General features: G+C 47.4%; 1 protein-coding gene across 4 annotated transcripts in view; it reads right to left on the bottom strand.

The window, feature by feature from the left end:
- Window positions 1-16,863, bottom strand: part of SETBP1 (SET binding protein 1) — a 263,727-nt gene extending 246,864 nt beyond the window's left edge. For 2 of the 4 annotated variants that reach the window (XM_032674917.1, XM_032674914.1), the window contains exon 1: window positions 14,555-15,047. The gene's annotated coding sequence lies outside the window, so the exon portion shown is untranslated. Of the gene's footprint in view, window positions 1-14,554; window positions 15,048-16,683 lie in introns of those variants that run through there. The other 2 variants (XM_032674915.1, XM_032674916.1) reach the window with 2 other exon arrangements.
- Window positions 16,864-18,054: the final 1,191 nt, after the last annotated feature.

Consider the following 18,054-nt stretch of genomic DNA (forward strand, 5'->3'; position numbering starts at 1 on the left):
AAGGCTGCAAGGAAGGGACCACGGCCACCACACCACAGACACCCGTGTAACGAACAACCCATTTGGTGCCTCGTGTTCAACGGGAGCTTAAATACAGCTCGTGGCTGCATTTAAGAGCCTGCAGAGAGAGCCAGGAAGGGTCTTTCAGGTTTTGAGTCGCTGGATAATATTTTTTTGTAGAGGGTGAATAAAAACCCAGGTTTCTGCACTGAAGTCTGGTTGTGGGTCTTGGACCCAAACTCTGGGTCATAATGTCCAAACACTCATCCCAGCTTGGCTGTGTGCCTCCAGGTCAGTGTAAACAGGCAACAGATGAATAAAGTCATTGCATCACACCCATGTCAGATGAGTCCATGCCAAATCCACCTTAAAATCTAACTTAAAAATACTGGCCTCCTGTTCTGCCAAGAGTTTGCAGATGATGATATCACCAGACCCACAGGTAGCAACAAATAACCCTGTGCTCAAATGCTGCACACAGAATTAACTGGGTCATTGTTTAAAGAATCTTCTTACTCTCCTCCAGGGTTAATAGTTAAATGATTTGGGTGCAGGGACATCACACTCGTCTTTCTAGTTTGGGCAGGCTACCTGTGCTTTGACTAATTAGAAATAGCACTTCAGGCTTCTGAATGTGTAACCTTTATTGGAAACCTTCCTACCTCCCCTCTCCAGGGTGCCTGTGAGCAGAATCATAGAGTGGTTTGGGTTGGAAGTGACCTTAAACCCCATGTAGTTCCACCCCCCTGCCACAGGCAGGGACACCTTCCACTATCCCAGGTTGCTCCAAGCCCTGTCCAACCTGGCCTTGGACACTTCCAGAGATGGAGCAGCCACAGCTTCTCTGGGCAACCTGTGCCAGGGCCTCACCACAGTCACTGGGAAGAATTTCTTTCTAATATTCAAACTGCACCTACTCTCTGTTGGTTTAAAGCCATTCCCCCTTGTCCTACTGCTGAAGAGTTCTATTTCTATTTAAACGCCCAAGACATGTGGGCTACCACCTGGAACTTGCCCTTCCAGGGCTGCAGTGCTCTGCAGCATCAAGTCCTGTTCAATAAGCAGCTACAGAAGTGTCCAAATTAAGCTCACAGAGGAAAGTGTTACTGCTAGCAGGCTTCCTGCAGTCAAGTTAAATTTGAGGAGGATAATTCACAGGTGAATGACAACAAATTTCACAGAAGTTGGCATTAGCTCTTAATTAGGGAGACATTCACGCTTCCTCTGATAAGTACTGAGAAATAATCAAATGCCTGCTTGCTCAGCCTTGCTCCCAGTGCTCAGGTTTCTTATCAGCTCCTTTGGGTCATACTGGATGTCTTCCATTAAGGGTTCTGAATACATTCCTTTCTCCTGCCTCAGGCAACTGCTCATGCTTGTAAGTATTCAGATGCCAGGGCTATAAAGTGATTAAAGTGAAAATTTGCTGAGGACAAAAACAGAGGTGAGAGCCCGTAGGAGGTGGGGGGAAATCCACCTGTTTGGGATTCTCCATTAAATGAAAAGTGGACATAATAATTGTCATGGCTTTTGCCCTAAGCTTGGACTTGATGATCTTGGAGGTCTTTTCCAAACCGTAATGGCTCTGTGATTCTAAGTGTGAGAGCAACCACAGTAGTAACAAACAAACATTGGTTTGACACATGCAAGCAAGGTAGGTTCAACTGCCCAGCATTTGTGCTGTTCCTCTGAACTGCTCAAGCACCAGGAACACCAGCAGGGACCTAGGAGCAATATTAAGAGGTGCTGCCCAAATCCCTCCTACACTAATACCACTGTAGCTACTGAGACTTGCATTTGGGAGTCTGTGAATAAAATTACTTAGGATGAAAAAGAAAAACACAAAATCTATTGAACAGGTTCAAGTGAGGCAAAACTGAGGCACAAGTCTGGGAGTGTTGTGGTGAACACAAAGTAGAGGTCACATCTTTTCTGGCCCTGCATCTATCAGGTTGCCTTTGGATCTTGCGTTCTCCCGTGGGACATACACTTAAATCCCTAATCTGTGCAAAATATCAGAAATCCTGGAAGCCTCTTTACACTCCATCTTTCTAAAACCATTCACACAAAGCACTGGAGACTACACAGCAGTATTTAATGATGAGATATCACCTTTCACTCCCAAGGCTCCCAGGTTGCTTCCATGATTATATATGCCACTGCTGAAATGCAGCTGCCTCTGGGGCAAAGGCCAATGGACAACCCACATTACACCCAAGGGAAAGTTTTGGTCAGAAACCTGCTTTTATGAGAAGTGTCTGTGAAACTTCAGAATTCATCAAGGGACTTAAAAACCCAATGGCCTGGCATGTGGCAAGCTGCACTGGACTCAGTTAGCTCACACTAGGAGTAAAAAATGCCCCAACCTATTTCCTCATTATTGTTTTACAAAGAAAAAAACAAATTAGAATTTCGTGCTTCGTTGTGGTCTCTGTCCACACACTGCCAGATAGCCAGCAGCATGACTTTGATGGAGATTAGGAACAGGCACCTGATCACACTTCTATGGAATGGGCAAGAACACAATATCAGATGTAAAACTTTCTTCATGGCATCTCAGAGGCAGTTCCAGAGTATGGGCAAAACTTGTGGGCCAGAAAGCCAGCATGGTGCAGACCAGTGACACAATATGATGCAATACCAAGTCCTCTGAGATAAAATTAAATCACTGCAAATTTTTTTGAACAAATTTTAACCAGGAGTATAAGTTTATACTGGATCAGTATCATGTACCAGTAGTGTATTTAATCCACTGCTCAGAGCCCTCGAGCTAGATTTATCACATTTTTGGACCACAGCCTTAGTTACTTACTGAGACCATGATACTCTGAAAGAACAACCCAGCTTTGGCAGGGAGCTCCAATAATGCCTGTGACAGTTATTTTCTGTCCACACTACAGATCACCCAGGAAACACTCTCTCCCTTTCACCTGCCTTGTGTTGATCAGGACAGAAACAAGGCAGAAGAACTTCCCCTTCAGGCAAAATGTCATCTCTTCATCAAGAGCTAGAGATGGCCTGGTGATATCTCAGAGGAGGTTTAAGTTGGTTATTAAGGAAAGGGTGTTCCCCCAGAGGGTGGTTGAGCACTGGAACAGGGTCCCCAGGGCACTGGTCACAGCACCAAGCCTGTCTGAATTCAGGAAGTGTTTGGACAACGCTGTGAAGCACATGATGGGGTTACTGGGTTTGTTCTGTGCAGAGCCAGGAGTTGGACTCGATGATCCTTATGGGTCCCTTCCAGCTGAAGGTATTTCTATGATTGTAAATCCCAACTAGGCACAACCCTCAGCATCCTGCCCTAGGTGAACCTGTGCTGAGCAGCGTGATGGGCTTCCAACCCCAGACGTTCTGTGCTTCTTCTGTGATGTATTGCTTGGCCTCCATGTCCAGTGCTGAGCAAACTGGTCTCTCCACTGCACCACAATTTTAAACACGCTGCTACAATCCCATCTAAAAGATATACCTGAATACAAACACGCATAAAACAGATATGGGTGTACAACAAATAAAGTATGGGATCCTCAACTAATAATAACTGCAAATGATATGACCATATGTGAGTGCCTGTAATCCACAAATTATCTCTAAAAATAACTAACTAACTAAGGCATGTGATTCATTAATTGGGTGAATTAGAAGAAGAAAGTTGATTCTTCTCTGCACTGTACTCCTGTCTCCAACTCTGCTTTTGTTCCAATTTTCCCACCTCTGCCTCTGATTTTGCATGGATTATGTGAGGACTTTCTCTGAAGGGACAGGATGCAAGCCATGCCAGGTGTGGTCTATCCACATGAAAACAAGGAGCAAGGGTTAATGGCAGTTGCCAGAACAACAGCAGAAATGTAATCTTCACTTGTTTCCATCAGATTGTCCCGAGTCCAAGTGCTACCAGCCCTCTGCGCCTCCTGAGCAACAGTGACTGATGGCTCTGCCTCACTTGTGCCCAAGCCTGGCAGAGGGAGCCAGGAAAGGTCACACTGGAGGGAAAAAGATGTGGTAAAACAAATATCTGTCACAGCCAGGTGAACCTGCAAGCATCCTCCTCAAGACAAAGAGACAGAAATAAATGAGAGTCCAAGCATATCCGTAATTGCAGAGGCATGTAAGCGTGCACATTACACACATGTGTATCTGTCTTCTCAACACAGAGACATTAAGAGTATATTATGGAGTCATATCTGGCTCCATAATTAGGTTTGAGACGTTATAATTAGATCAGATAGTCACCTTTCTATGTAAGTAACTAACTATCATACAGGGCTGACAGGAGGGCCAGCTGAATGATTAAACAACTGACACAGCCATAAATCACGAAGCCCATAAAAGCAATACTTGCCCAAGGTACAGCTGTGGCAACAACCAGCGTAGCAAAGCACCCATCTGCAGGAGGAAGAGAGATGCCCATCACGTTGCCCAAGGACTTTTACAATCTCCTGCCTGAGAACTGTGCCAAGGTTTTGTAAACCTACTCACTCACAACCTAGAGCTGTGCCTGGGTGTTGGGGAAGGCAGTACAGTTATCAGACCTGTGAACATCTCCACAGAGAGACTTCTGGTCTCTAAAGGACCAACCTCCTCCTACTTGTGCCCTGCAATACAAATAACAAAAAGTGGCTTGGCTTGGAAGGGATCTTAACAATCATCTTGTTACAACTCCTTGCCATGGGCAGGGACTCATTCCACTAGACCAGGTTGCTCTGAGCCCTGTGCAACCTGGCCTTGAACACTTCCAGGCACTCACAACTTCTCTGGAAAATCAAGGAGCAGTGTTTGATCCCAATGACATCAAGAGCTGGCATGTTATTTTTACCCATCATCCTTGTGAAGATTAGGCCTCCGGGACACAAGACAGCAGAAAGGGATGCCAACTGTGCTTCAGCTCATTACAACACAAAAATCCAAACCAGGAAATTTGCCTAAGTCAGGTCAACACCAGGTTGCAGAGCTTCCAGACCAAGCATCATCATGCTCAGCATGATGTGTAATCAAAAGTGACTCCTGGGATGACCCAAGAGACCACCCCAAGCACTCTGCTGGGTGCAGCACTGTGTGCAACTGCAAGGATAAAACTTATTCCATTGACAACAGCCATAAAACTCTTGGGGGGGGAAGTGTCAATATGCACAGAAGGGGACTTAAATGCTCACTCCATTCCAGCCAGCTCTTGCCAAGCACACCATCCTGGAGGTAGCGGCAGCTACTCCAGGCTGCAAATGGAAAGTTTTATGGGTATTTAGGGAAAGGTTGTTGGCACAGAGATCAGCCACAGAAAGCAAAACCCTGTACAATTCCTTCATCTGTGTTACCAAACGTTCCTAGATTGACTCGGCTCTTGGAGAACTGCCATGAGACACAGTAGCTTCCTTCTAACACCGTCATGGCAGGGCAATAATCTCTCCTTCTCCCTCTGATCAAACATTTCCCTCTGCACCACGAAATGTGTGGAATATTACTTCTCTGTATAAATCATTAATGAGAGTCTTGTTTTTATTTATTGTTGCTGCCACGGGACTGTTGCTGCCCCCTTTCTCCCTTTTTTTTTTTCCCCCTCTCCTCTGTTATTTCGTTTTTGCTTGCACAGGTGCCAAATACACCAGCCTTCCCTTCCTTTGGGAGAAACAAAGAAGTAAATAAAATCAAACAACACATCTGATAGGGAATGCACTAGGTCTTGGCTCGGCATCCATTCCTCAGAGCCGTAAGTGATGGCACAAGGAGGACCAAAAAGGCTTCAGTCCAGGGTCTAATCTGTGCCCAGTCTGGAGTCTGTACAAACAACACATCCCATGTTATTCCATTCTGAATGCTTCAAATGATGCTAGGAGTAAGAAAGGTTGGATTTTGTCCATCCAGGATTGCACTGAGTGCTTCTGTGCTGAGTAAGCAGTGGTGTCTTCTTTGAGCCCTATAAGGTACCAGTATCTTCAGCATCAAGAGGGGATTATAGGAAAACAGTGTGTCTAAAGGGCATATAAGAAGAAGGGTAATAATTTGGGGTATTTAGAGGAAGGCATTGAGGCTGCTTTGTCCTGCAGAATGCATCAGTCTTTTGGCTCTGAGGGAAAAGAGGGTATAGGGGCCAGCAATACATGAAATGCCCTTAAATCCTCATGGTCAGAAGAAGAAAAATCAGGAGTCAAAAGCAGCACAGGACACCAGTGGATGTGGCTGGATGCACCCAGGGCAAAGAGCAGCCCAGGGTGCCAGGACAGTGAAATCAAGAGGTATAAAACCATTAGTTGGGAGCATGCTGGTGGGAAGACCCGAGGCCAGGAATAAAGGCAAGATAACTGACAGCTGCTGTGGGCAAAGGAAAGGAGTACCTTTGCCTCTAATGAGGCTGAAGAGGAAGTGGTTACAGAAATGCTGGGTGAAGTTGAGTCAGAAGGAGATAAAAGCTCGCTGAGTATCTGCACGCCTGAAAGGCCTCTCCGGCTCAATTACCTCGCTGTGCTCTGTGCACACATCCGACTCCCTCCGAGGCAGCAAACAGGGTCAGGAGCACCACACTCACCACTCACATCCCTGTTCAAGCAGGGCCCAGTCTTTGGATTGTTATTCCCTTAGAATCATGGAATCATTAAGGTTGGAAAAGCCCTCTAAGATCATCGACTCCAACCATTAACCCAGCACTGCCAAGCCACCACTAAACTGTGTCCCCAGTGGCTGCATCCACATGTTTACTGAACACTTCCAAGGATGGTGATTCTAGTGCTTCCCTGGGCAGCCTGTTCCAATGTCTGACCAACTCTCCAGGAAAGAATTATTCCTGGTATCTAATCCAGACTTCCCCAGGGGCACCTTGAAGCCATTTCCTTTCATCCTGTCACTTGTAATACTTGTAACACCACTGACTCCAGGGGGATGTTAAAGTTTGGGATGGAGTCAGAGTTTGGGGAAATCCAAGGTTAAGTCAGTCATGGGTGCCCAGCTCTCTACATCGAAGACCTGTGGATCTCTGATCTCTGTCTCTTTATCTGAATCCTTCACTTAGGTCCCAACCAAGTAAAGTTTGGCCTGTGGGCTCTCATGGGTCAAGAGATCCCTGAAGTGAGGTACCATGCTACTGTTCTCCAGCTGGAGCTGGGTGTGGGTTTGAATAGGTTCTCAGTTCCTATCTAGGATCACACTACAGCTTATTGTTATTTTAACTGTTGCTCACACTCCTTTATTTCAAAGATTTTCCTTAAGGGTGGGCCCTGGGAGGTCTGTTCACTGAGCTAAGGGTGAAGAAAATGTTCTGGCCTCAAAGTCGCACTTAAAAGACAGCATGTTCTAAGAGCAGACGTGCCTTCAAGTCTGATGATAGAAGGGAAGGAGCAGGACTCGTGTTCCTGTGACTACCTCCAGTGACACAGAACTCTAATGTAACGTAACCAACACTGATAACAAACGCCATTTATGACACTTATCTAACAGGATTTGTTGGACTGCGTCGCTCTCTTTAACCCAGCAGACTACAAGAACACCATTGCCTTCAGGATACCTACAATGACACTTAAATCTGTCGTGGTATCAGAAACCATAACCTCCAATTTTTGTCCCCCTTGCACCCCAAAAAGTGACAGAAGCCCTATATCCGTAACATACAGACTGCTGTCCATCTTCAAAAGCATATGGTTAGAATAATTTAAAAAAGCAAAGTGTTTCCTCTTCTTCCCCTACTCTCACTTTTTCTAAATAAATTGGGAAAAAAAAGAGGAACAGCTGATAGCTGGAGAGATCTACTAAACTTTTCAGGAAGAAGATTGTCATAAAACAAAGAGAAAGTATGACATTTTTCAGCCCATTAGGTGAAGCTTTATGGAAATTACAAGGATGTGAATGTATGGGTTAATATTTTAAACTGGTTTTCAACCTTAAGATCAATGGACATGTATAGTAACACTTTGCCCAGATGCCTGCTACAACACTCTACACGTGTACAATCCTGTTCAAACACTTTATAAACTCCCCCAGTTAAGCTTCGTGTCTCTGATCCCTTCTGAAAAAAAAAAACCTGAGGAATTCAGCAGAGAATTATTCCCCTTGCAGAATTCTATTGAATCCCCACTGTAGGGCTCCATAGGAAGGCTTTAGAGAGAAAAAGAAAAAAAAAAAAAGAAAAAGAAAAAAAGAAAGACACAACTACAGGAAGGATTTCCTTGTCTAACAAACTAATAGGATTTGAGAGGAGTTTCGGTGGAAACCCCACTGCATTCTCCAAAGCCAGTAATTTAGCAAGCCTTGAGGAGTGGTAGGCACAGATCACAGCATCACTCCAGAATATGCCGGGTCTGGAAACACAGAGGGAAGTTAGGCCCGTGTCCAGATCTTAGAAATCACATCAGTAGGATATTCAGGATGTGTGGACTCATATGGAAGAAAGACGTGTCTGTAACACCTTGCAGCTTGACCTTTGGTTTGAGTGTCATCATTTTCTCCCTTCCATCTTAAAACCAACTTCTCCATCTTGCTAAAATGCCAGGACAGAAACAGAGTGATTCATTGTATACATATATATCTTTCAGTTTTAAAGGTTAAGGCTAACAAAAATTTCAAAGTAACTTAAAACCTCAGGCTTCCGATCTTTAACCCATCTCTAATTTTGAGGTATTTGAGTGAGTCCTGGGTTACCCCATGCTTGCCTACCACACATTCTTCTGAAAAGCTTTCTCAAGCACTATTACAGGTTATACCATAGTACAGTAGAGGAAACTTTGCTCTCATTGCTACCACAGTAATGGAGCCCTTATCTGCCCAGGACTGCAGAGCAATCCGTACAGAAACAGGAATTCACTGCTTCGGAGGCACGGAGAAGCCAAATAAGTCACCCCACAATGGTATTTAGTCCATTCCAGCTCCTCCCTTTGCCAGGCATTTGCATCCTGATGTATCAAAGAGCCAAGCCTTGGGCTTGCTCTGGTGTTCCCCAGGGCAGGGAACAGCCTTGCCACCACCTTCTGACCTCATGTTTGCATGGAAATTGGTCTCCTCCTGCATGGCTATTCCAAACGTTCTGCTTGCTTTCAAAAAAGTGCATCAGACTCAACAACCCTGCACAGAGAAGGTAACTTGGCCTGATCCTTACCACCTACACAACTCCTATTTTCCCTGCAAAACCCCTGTGGTAGATGGACAAGTACATGAGACACACCAGTGTCCCTACTCATCAACAAGAGTAAACCTTGACCCAGGGATCTGTGAGCAGTACCAGTGACTTCATTCTCAGAGTACTTCTCTGGCCACCTTCTTCTTTGATCACCCGTGCTTCAGACCCACCACAATCCCTTTCATATCCAAAGTCAACAGGGTCATTGTCACACACTGGCAATGGCACAGGGCAGACAGCCGGGCAAGGACCACAAAGATACAGAGGCCTGAGACCTTGCAAAAATCCCCAGCTGGACTCAGAAGTAAACTACAGCTGTAAAGATCATAATAAAATTTGGATCAAATCCTCAGAGTGTTTGGTGTCCAGAGTTTCTACTTGGTCTTTTGGAGAAACACAAAAGATGACAAAAGCCTAAACGAAATAATGTCAGAAGATTGCTCTTCATACAGTCATCCCACAGCTCATCATTGCATTTGGACAGTGTGTCCTCCAAAGTAAATCCAACTCCTAAAGAGCAAAATAGTCCCTAACTTTGCACTCCCTCAAGAGCTGATAAACAGAAATTAGCACCCACTACTTCCTTCACACATTTCCTCAGCTCTGAAAGACAAGGTGTATTATTCTCTGACTGATTTTATTCAATTGAAGAAATTATTTTGTCTTCCTTTTCTCCCCCAGCTCTTTATCTCCCTCACTTTTTACTCTGTACGACCAGTTAAATGTGAATTCAGAATCCAGGTGCCTGTTGCAGAGCTGTGCTTGGTCCCAGCATGAATCACACTTTTAAACAGGTCCAAAAATGCAATGGACTTTTGCAGCCACATCAAGTGAAGCCTTCACACTGGGAAAAGGAGAAAGAAACAGTCTCTAAGTGTTGCTAACCATGCACACTTCCAACCTGATTTCATGCCCTTATCAGAAGGCAGAGCAGTCCCAACCTTGAAAGTTTGGAAATCGCTTTCAGATCTTTAAGTCCCCTCAGGCTAAAACACGGAATTGAGGGATTTTAAAGTGCATCTTTAATCAAGATGACAATTTCCTAAAAGCGTAAGTAATTTTATTTCCTCAACAAGAATAACGGGAGAGAAAACTCTTTTTTTTATTGAGTTGGAAAGAGAGAAAGTAGTGAGAACAGAACACCTATAATAGCAGCAAAACCAGTCCTAGTAGAAACCACAAGCCCTGCAGCACAACACTGGGAACCTTCTCCATTAAGATTGTCCCACAAACTCTTGCCTTTCTCTCTAGGCTTTGGACTAGCTCTGATCCTTGAATTGGTGCTGCCCTAAGAGTGTCTGAACTCCTCAACAGTGAGGCTAGATCTTACCATGGATTTCATCTGACTATCTATTATTTTATAGGTCAACTATATTAGGAAAAAAATCTTGGCTGTGAGAGTGCTGAGGCTCTGGAACAAATTGCCCAGATAAATTGTGGCTGCCCTATCCCTGGAAGTGTTCAAGGCCAGGTTGGACAAGGCTTGGAGCAGCCAGTTCTGGTGGAAGGTGTCCCTGCCCTTGGCAGGGGGTTGGAACAAGATGGGCTTTAAGGTCCCTTCCAATACAAACCACTCCATGCCTCTATGATTCTGTGATATTTGTGCACAGTTTTGCTGCCCTTGTCTCATCAACAAAACCTGTACTGAAATTGCAGCAGTTACACACCCAAAACCCTGCTTGTTATGGTGGGCAAAAATAAAATTCCCCATTTTCTCAACATGGCTTAAAACCTGGCCCTACGTGCTCCTTGGAGCACATTTTGGCAGTTATTAGTGCTGCCTTTCAACGTCACCACAAACCAACAGATCACAGATCCTCCAGAGATGGGTAGTTAATGGGGAGCAAGGAAAACTGCCTAGGCATATGGTTAAGCAAATCAGTCATCAGTTCAGTGGGACAGCTTTCATTTCCATCACAGCAATCTGTTGGATCCCAGAACTGTTTTTACGTGGTTCATTAGACAATAGCCTTTCTTGCTACTAGTTGGGTCAAGAGTCAAAATTGCTGTGTAATTGCAAGTCTCAGGGCACAAGGCAAGAGTTTTTCAGTCCTGGAGGGTGTTGTCCAAAGGGGAAAGAAAACAGAAGGGAAAGATTATGTGTGAGCAATTGAGCCCTACTGAGAGGGCAAAAAAAAGTCACTGAAACTGGGATTAGACAAATCTTGTAAAGGAAAACAAGAGTCCTGTTGGTAAGCTGGCACTTGCACCTAAGAGATGTGTGTGCTGGGAAAAAGCAGCTCAAAGGATGGGTCAAAAAAGAGCATAAGAGGAGATTAGGCAGCATCAGAAGCCAAAAAATGATTGTTGAACCTTTTTAAGCATTTAACTCCCTGAGTTAATTAAGCACACGGCAATAGAGGTTGTTAAACAAGAACAGTTCCCAACTTAATCCAAGTACACTGGAAACAATACTGAGCAACCTCAGTAGAGAAACACAATAAATATCAAATTGAACTAAATAGCTCAGTTAAGATCATTATTAATAATAAATCATGGCCACTGTTTCTTTTTTTTTGCCAACAACTAGCATAGTTTATGGCTCTGCACAAACCTAACACACCATTTTATTGCATTTCAAAGAGTGCGTCCTCCTAAAATGATAATGTGTTAATAATCTATGCTGGGCTTTTTGGCAGGAATCAAAAAGCTCAAACAACTTGAAATAACATCAGCTAAAAATTATTTATTCCCCATCCCTAGCTGCAGAGAAAACAGAGGTTTTCTTGGCTCAGTTACTTCTCAATAGACTTCTGGTTTCAATTAAAACTTTGAGTCTGAGAAGTTAAAAAAAAAAAAAGTTGAAGCCAATAAGAGATGGAAGAGAAGTCTCCATTCACTGAGTGTTTCTGCTTCCCCCCCTCCCCTTTTTACATAACCTTTCTGAGCTAAGAGCAGAGATTAAAGTACAACTCCATTGTGTGGAAGGGTTTTTCTCCTCCTGGCTAAAAAAAAATGGAGATGAAAAAAAGTTTCTCCTTTGAGTGGAAGGAGCTTCTGACGAGGGGAGTAATCTCGGGAAAGGCCAAAGAAGTGCAGAAAGCTGTGCATGAAGCAGCCACTTGCACACTTCCCCATGAACGTGTCCCATCCTTGGAAGTGTTCAAGACCAGGCTGGACGGGGCTTGCAGCAACCTGGTCTAGTGGAAGGTGTCCCTGCCTTGGCGGGGTGGGGGGTTTGGAATGAGATGGCAGGGGAGCTGTAACAAGATGAGCTTTAATGTCCCTTCCAACCAAATCATTTTGTGATTCTACAGTTCTACAATTCCCTGATAGGCATATTTTTTTGCTGTCTACAATAAAAGGTCCACTTGTTTCCTGAAGTTCATGCTGTCACTGGCTGTCACTAGACACCTGATTATACCATTCCTGTAGCCTGCACCAAGTTACTCCTGGATGCAGGGGCTGTCAAATCAGTAATTGTTCCCATTTGGGCCCATAATATTCCACACAGGACCGGATTTGCCAGCAACCCTTTCCTCCTGGAACAATTCCATCAATACCAGGAGGCTCGGATGCTCTCTTTGACAGCAGAGCACTGGCTGGTTCCACAGTCCCCTCGCCCCACTCATCCTCTGCCGTGTGACAGACGGATATAGAAGGACACACGGCAGGTCCCCTCCACCACGGAGCAGGGCCACCGCGGGCCGGTGGCTAATGAAACACCTCTGTATGCGGGGACAACAGGCTGCCAGGCTCCCCTACCCTCCTCCCTCCATCCTCCTACTCCTCCCAGGACCCGGCTGGGTTAGCCCGGCTCACGGCAGCCGCGGGGACACCGCCACCCCTCGGTACCAGAAAGGGTGGGTGCTCCCCTCGCATCTCTCTCCGCGCGTCCCCCTTGCGCATCCCCCACGCTTGAAGCCCCCCCATTAACCCCTCCCGAGGACTGGGGGACCTGCCCACCGCGGGGCGGCCGAGCCGGGTGTGCCCCGTCCCCCCCCGCCTCCCCGGGCTGGGCTCCCGGCGGCCAAGTGCCCTTTGAGCATCAGGCGTCAGGCCCGGGATTATCGGGGCCGTTTATTTGAAGCGGAAACGAATCGGAAATCCTTCTCTCAACTGCCTTTTTTGAGACATAAATACAGCAGGCAGGGGCAGCGCGGAGACCGCCGTGCCCGGGTGGGATGGTGGGATGTTGGGATGCAAACACGCTGACACACTCGCTCTCACACACACACTCACACACACACACACACACACACACACACACACACACACACACTCTCACACACACACACACACACTCACACTCACACACTCACACACACACACCCCCCAGGAGACAAGGGCGGTGGGGGGGGACACCCTATTTCCCGGTGCCCGCCGGGAAAACCCGGCGAGAAAGGGGTATGAGTGCGAGTGTGAGTGCCCGGCAGGAGCTTTGCGCCAGGGCTGGGGTTGACAATAGCCGCCCGCGGCTGCCGCCTGCCTTACACCCCCTCCTCTTCCCCAAACCACCACCTTCCCCCCAGATAATATCGGCGATATTCCGCGCGTCCGCAGCTCAACTCCACTTCCACCCGTTGTGGGGGGGAAAAGGGGCCACCGGGGTCCCGGGGGTGGCAATCACCGGCTTATTAAGAACTAGTATTGCACGGGGGCGGGGGGCGGGGGGGGGGGGAGCCCGCTTTGCTAATTACTACCCCACTCCCCTCCCCACATCGTTGGTCCCCCAGATCGCCCCCTTTTCGGGGCTGCGTGTCCTTTTCAATGTCAAACCCAGCCAGGGCCACCCCGGGGCAGCGGCGCCCCCCACTCCAACCCCCCCCCGGGCACCGCCGCGGAGCCCCCCGCACACTCGCACGAACACACTCTCACACACAAAATCCCCGTAAGGTTACAGTGCTGCTCTCTAGCTCCACTTAACCTGCAATTTACGAAGCGGGGGGGGTCGTGTGCGTGTGTCCCCCAATTTCCACAGGCACACACACATAGCTGCCACCTTCACATATAAATACATATAGGCTACAAAAGCGGGAGGGGGGCACAAGAGAGGGAATAAATACATTATGCAAACTCCTAAAAAAATTCCAACCCCTTCCCAGTAGCACCGTTTTACACACACACACCACCACCACCACCACCCCCCTGCAACCACACACAAACACACACACACCCCCCTAAGCAGGCACAAAGCGTGGGGAGAGAAGGGGTCGGAGGGGAGAGGAAGATTCGCGTGCATTGCACAGAGGAGGAATATTCCCCCCTCAAAAAAAAAAAAATAAACCCTTTTCCGCGCCATTGCAAAGTCACAACACGAAAAAAAAAAAAAAAGGGAAAAAAAAAAAAGAGACGACATTAACTTTTGCATGCAGAGGGGAAAAAAAAAGTGGGGGGGGTGGAAGGAAAAGGAGAGAGGGGTACGACCCTCCTGCAATCCCGATCATCAAGACAGACCTTTCCTCGATGCCTCAGGATTTTTGTTGCCCCTTTTTTTTTTTTTTTTTTGCTTTTACTAACCCATATCCCCAAAACGGCAGCGGGGGCTTCTTAGCAGCTTCCTCTTCTTCTTCTTTCTTCCTCCTCCTCCTCCTCTTTCCTCGGATTTCCCCCCTTCTTGTCTCTTCTCTTTTAGATCCCGGTTTCAATCCCTCGCCACAGCCCCCAAAGGTGCTTTTGCTTGTGTTGCGGCAAACCCATGGCGGTGTTCATCTGTCAGATGGGGATGAGGGGAGCGCCCGGCCGCGCAGCGCACGCAGAGCGCAGAGGGAGGAGGGCGGGGGGAGGAGGAAGGCACCGGGGAGAGGGAGATGGACGGACAGACAGACGGAGAGACAGCTCGGGAGATAAATGAGAGAGAGAGAGAGATAAATAGAACGAGATAGAGCGAGAAAGGGGGGAAAATGGCGTCTTGGAAAGCCGGAATCCCGGAGTAAATCAAATTAACACGCAACACCCAGAGCAGTCCCGACTAATTTTAGCAGGATCCAAAATAAAATGAAAAGGAAAAAAAAAAGGGTGTGTAGGAGGAGAAGGGGGAGGCTGGGGGTGGGGGGTGAAAGCAAGGAGGGGGTAAGAAGGGGAATAAAAATAAAAAAAAAAACCTCAATGCACTGGATAAAATCCTGGATTTGAAATCGATGGAGCTTGTCTCTGGCTCTCTCTTTTTCTTTTCTTTTCCTTCTTTTTAATTTTTTTTTGGAGGGGGGCCCCCTTCTGCTTTCCGCTTGCTGTCGGTGGTTGTTTGAGAGCCTTTTGCAGGGGGGCGAGGTAAGGGGGGAATGAAGCGTTTTCGGTTTTGCTTTTTCCCGGCGAGGAGTTTTAAAAAAAGAAAAGAAAAGAAAAGAAAAGAAAGAAGAACGAGCAAAGCCCCGCCAGGAGAAAAAAAAAAAAAAAAAAAGAGCTGGTTGGGCGGCGAGGAAGCTGTTCCCTTTATCCCCGCGCTCCCTGGGCTCCGGAGCGGGTGCCGGAGCTCCGGCGGGCTGCGGGGCTGCGGCCGCCCCGCTCCGCTCCGCGCTCCCCCCGCGCCGCCCCGCGCCGGGCCGGAGGAGGGCGAAGGGAAGGCGGAGGGAAAACACCCCCTTCTCCTGATGGGGCCGGGGTCGGTGCTCACGCACTCACACACTCACACAGAGCACACACACACACATACACACACAGAGTACACACACACGCTCATCCCCCTCCCCGCTGCGAAAGGGTGCGCCTGGGGGGCGGCTTTTTGTTCCCCCGCCGGATTTTTTCCCTTTATCTGTCTTTTATTTTGTCTTTTTGGTCTGGTTCCCCCCCCACACACACACACCTCCCCTCGCTCTCCCTCTCTCTCCCTCCCTGCAAGGGGCGGTGATTTGGTTAAGCAGATCTGGGGGGCTGATGGCTCTCGCTCTTTCCTCTGTTTCTGTCGCTCGCTCCCGAAGTCCTGCAGCGCTTGGGGGTGGGGGGGTGGGAAGGTGGGGGGCGAAGTGTGGGGAATAAATGGTAATGATCAGGCGCGCACACACACACACGCACACACACACACGCAGACGCTCGGTGTGGCTGCAATGCTCAGCTCTGGATTAATGTACTCAACAGTGCCACTACCTGACACAACCGCAGCACTGATGGGGGCAGGGGAGAAAAGGCACAGGAGGTGAGATTCAGGGCAGTGGTATTTATCCCACTTATCCCACTCCAAGCTCAATCTCTCCCACGCCATCCCATCCACCCCCCACCCCACCATATGCTTTTCACCGCGAGCTCATGACCTATGCGGGAGATTTTTGGGGTTCAGTGGCTGCTGTTCAGACCACAGTGAGAATTCACTCTCTGGGGCTGGGGGAGACAAGCAGGGACTTTCAACACCTAATTTAAGGAGTAAAGTCACCACCCCCACACCTTTCAGTATAGAGTAGTAACAGTGCCCAAACTACAGCACAAACTCAGCTCCAGGTCAGTGGAACTGTGCAAAATCCAAGTTGCTGGGCTTTTCATTTCCCACCATTGCTCTGCCAGCAGTCTGGATGATGCTGTCATTTGGGGTTGCCAGTTGGGCAAACCTTTACTCACAAGAGTAAATTGTTGGCTTGACTGAGTAATCACAGAGATGATGTTGAGGAACTCCTAGAAAAGGGAAGGCTTGTGGGATGGAGCTGTGGAAGTGTACTTACAGATGAAGGTAACATTGCAGGGGAGTTTCTCTGCATGTCTGATCCCTTGCAGAGATGGTGCCACAGGTTTCCCTGTCCCAGAGTATTGCAGAAGGCCCAAAGTACATCAAGTTTCTCCCCTGTGCTCTGGGAAAAATAGTAACTTCTGGCTATCATCCTGAGTGACCTCAATTCAACTGGTCCAAGGCTTGACTAACTGGGTTGACCCTCATCTGCCGTGGAGGTTTTTTCATGTGCTGTTATTCCTTATGTCATAGAATCATAAAATCATAGGTTGGAAGGGACCTGCCCTGGGCAGGAACACCTTCCACTATCCCAGGTTGCTCTAAGCCCCATCCAGCCTGGTCTTGAACACTTCCAGGGATGGGACAGCCACAGCTTCTCGGGGCAACCTGTGCCAGGGTCTCACCACCCTCACAGGGAGGAATTTCTTCACAACATCTGATCTAAACTTTCCATTTTTCAGCTTGAAATCTTTCCCCCTTGTCCTGTCACTCGAGACCCTTTTAAAAGTCCCTCTCCAGCTCTCCTGTAGCCTCTGTAGGTACTGTAAGGGGCTCTAAGGTCTCCCCAGAGCCTTCTCCTCTCCATTCTGAACAACCCCCGCTCTCTCAGCCTGTCTCCTTAGGAGAAGGGATGTACAGCAGTGGATCTACAACACAGGTCCCAGTCTAACACCAGATGGGCAGGAGACCTTTGTGAGCCTCATGAGACACCAGCATAGCCCTCACAAACCCTCAGCAGAGTCAGTTACATGAGTGAGAATGTGCCCTCAGCCTCAGAGTGTTTTCTTATGCTTTTCAGGACAAGATAAAAGCTACACCAAGCCATCGCTTCCCTTTGGATCTCCCCACATAACTGACATCTGCCACGATAACCTGCTGATCCCAAACAGGTGAGCTAAGAGGCAACAGGCTGTGCCTGTCCTTCTCTAATGGTCCTTTCCTCATATTTCTCTCCATCAGTAGGAGAAAACAAATCAGTAAAATACACAAAAAGCCCTCCAAATGATGGCCAACAGAGCACCCCCACCTCCATCCCGAGCAAATACGCAACTCAAAAACTTTCAAGTAGGAAATGTCCCACTGAAAATGTTGACATTTCTGATTGAAACCAAACAAGAATTGTCGTTTCCAATCAGCGCTTTGACATGGAAGGGAGGCTTGTTTGTTTGAATTAAATCACCCAACTGGAGCTATATTTTGTCATTTTGTATCCAAATGAAACAAAAAAGAAACCGTTTCAACATTTCTTGGCAGAGCTGCCAGTGACATTTCCTGTGAAGAATTCTGGTTTTGAAAAGTTTTGGCAGGTGAACTCTGCGTTGAAGAGCTCCACTGACCATCATCTTCCTCCTCGGAATAATCTGAC

The sequence above is a fragment of the Chiroxiphia lanceolata genome, chromosome Z (assembly GCF_009829145.1).
Source record: "Chiroxiphia lanceolata isolate bChiLan1 chromosome Z, bChiLan1.pri, whole genome shotgun sequence".
NCBI classification, from domain to species: Eukaryota; Metazoa; Chordata; class Aves; order Passeriformes; family Pipridae; genus Chiroxiphia; species Chiroxiphia lanceolata.